Here is a 2950-nt window from a genome sequence, read left to right as displayed (position 1 = left end):
TATGGGATCTGCTCTGAAACGACGGGACATTCATTAACTTACGTGGCAACTTGTTAATCATTATCATTGGTGAATCCCTTAATAGAGATCTAGCTAAAATTAGTGTATGGTGCAAGTTATGGGGTATGAAGTTGAATCCTAACAAAACTCAAAGTATGATTGTAAGTAGGTCAAGGACGGTGGCTCCTCAACATCCGGATCTCAGTATTGATAATGTTTCTTTTAATTTGTATGACTCTTTCAAAATTTTAGGTGTGATTCTCGACAGCAAATTTACTTTTGAGAAACATATAAGGTCTGTGTCTTCTTCAATTGCACAAAAAATTGGCTTATTGAGAAAGTCTTTTAAGATATTCGGTGATCAATCTATTCTTAAGAAGTGTTTTAATTCTTTTATTCTACCTTGTTTTGAGTATTGTTCTCCTGTCTGGTCTTCAGCTGCTGATTCTCATCTTAATTTGTTGGACAGAAACTTACGGTCTATTAAATTTCTTATTCCTGATCTAGATATTAATCTCTGGCACCGTCGTTCAATTAGTTCATTATGCATGTTGCATAAGATTTTTCATAACTCTGACCATCCTTTACATTCAGATCTCCCGGGACAATTCTATCCTGTTCGTAATACTAGGCTGGCAGTTAATTCTAATAGCCAGGCCTTTTCCATCATAAGACTCAATACCACGCAGTACTCTAGAAGTTTTATTCCAGCTGTTACCAAGTTGTGGAATGATCTTCCTAATCGGGTTGTTGAATCAGTAGAACTTCAAAAGTTCAAAGTTGGAGCAAATGCTTTTTTGTTGACCAGGCGGACATGAGTCTTTTTATAGTTTATATATGACATATTTGTTTTTGAAGTTGTTAATAGTTTATATATGACACATCTGTTATGACGTTGTTACTTTTTTTAGAATGATTTACTGTTAATTTGTTCTCTTCAGTTATTTATTTCCTTATTTCCTTTCCTCACTGGGCTATTTTTCCCTATTGGAGCCCCTGGGCTTATAGCATTTTGCTTTTCCAATTAGGGTTGTAGCTTGGATAGTAATAATAATAATAATAATAATCGTGTATATTCAAGTTTATGGTTTTTTATAACATCGATAAAAAAAAATTTGCTATCTATTACCAATTTATCGATTCTGGTGAATTCTATCATTACTATTATTGTTGTTGATCGCAAATAAGATATTTTCTTAGAAATCCCTCTGAAAACCCTCATCGTATTAATAACTGCTTCATTCTATCAAATGAACCACATACTTGAAGCATTTCTGACCATTATCGCTAGTGCAAAGCACTCATTCGTCGTTTATAAATTTTATGACCAAAGCCAAAATCTTACGCATATTCAGGGGACAAGGGTTAGCATACATGCAGAAATGGATTATATTTCACTAAATATAACTCTTTGTTGGAGAGCAATTCCATAAAAATACTTAACCCTTTTACCCCCAGGCTATTTGGAAATTTCCAACCCTTAACCCCCAGGGGGTTATTTTTTTCTTAGCACATTTTGAGGAATATTCTTTTTTAACTTGCTCTAAAAGCCTTAATTTTTGTCATAATAGAGAGGTCAGGTTGGTTTTATTCTCTTGGAAAATGCCAGAATTTTCTCAAAAAATTCTCAAAAATATGAAAAAAAAAAATTTTTATAGCATTTTTTTGCAAGGACGTACCGGTACGTCCATGGGGGTAAAGGGATGGCTTTTGTGAAACGTACCAGTACGTCCTTTGGGGGTAAAAGGGTTAAATAACAACGTATGTAGTTTGTAGAATAGCACGTGCACCCCTTAATTACTTAAATTAGAGGTAATTGGATGTTTTTTGTACAATAACAGATGCACACAATAATTATTCGAATCAGATGTAATTGTAAATGGTTTGTAGAATGCTAGGCACACCTACTAACTACTGTACTCAAATGAGAGGTACTTTGGAGTTAGCGTATTTGTAGAATGGGGGCCACACACGTTAATTACACAAATTAAATGTAATTGTAAATGGTTTGTAGGGTAGCACACACAACAGCTAAATTACTCAAACTAGAGGTAATTCATATTTGTTTTTAGAATGATGGACACGCACATTAATTACACAAATTATAAGTCATAGAGTAATGTTTGTAGAATGGGGGACGTACACATTAATTACACAAATATTGGGTAATTGGCAGTTTATAGGCGGGTTATTTGCCAATGTTATATGAAACCACCTTAGGTAAGGTTAGGTACTGATGCATATCTCTCTACAGGAAGAAATTCCTATTTTCTGCGCCCGCGGGAGGATCTGGCCGCTGATCTACAAAGGCTCCCTTACCACCAATAGAAAATTGGAGCTCGGCATGCATGGTTAGGCCTACCCTAGCCTAATCAATGCCTAGATTATGTAATGAAGCTTCAAAGAATAATTAACACCATTATTCACCTTGAGCCTAACTTACCGTAAGCTGTAAGGCCATACCACATTACCGAACTAGCCTACTGTGCAGGCCAGCAGGCTTACGGTAGGTAATACAGGATTTCACACCCAACTAGGTATTAAACAAAATTAATATTCAATTATATATAAATAAAATTAATAATCATCTTAGTTTTTTATACATATATTTTCGGAAACGTAGTCTACCTTAGGCTAAATTTCCCTTCACGATATCGTACGTTATTTTACGATATTTGCTTATTCAATGATAATAAATGCCTATATATACGATAATATCGTATTATACAATAATATACTTGGATTATTTTACCTTAAAATGGCGTAAATATTAAAATATGTATAATCACGTGTTGAGTTCAACTTTGTTTACAGTTCTTCTTCTTCTTCCATTTTAGTAGGAGATCTGGCCACTTCTTACTCCGCAAAATAAGTTTGCGGCCACTCTATCTCTCTATAGAAAAGTGCAAAGCTTCTTTAAGCTTATATTTATTATTATCATTAAGTTTAT

The sequence above is a fragment of the Palaemon carinicauda genome, unplaced genomic scaffold, assembly GCF_036898095.1.
Source record: "Palaemon carinicauda isolate YSFRI2023 unplaced genomic scaffold, ASM3689809v2 scaffold530, whole genome shotgun sequence".
NCBI lineage: Eukaryota > Metazoa > Arthropoda > Malacostraca > Decapoda > Palaemonidae > Palaemon > Palaemon carinicauda.
The sequence above is the reverse complement of the archived record's forward strand: the minus strand, read 5'-3'. Positions refer to the sequence as shown.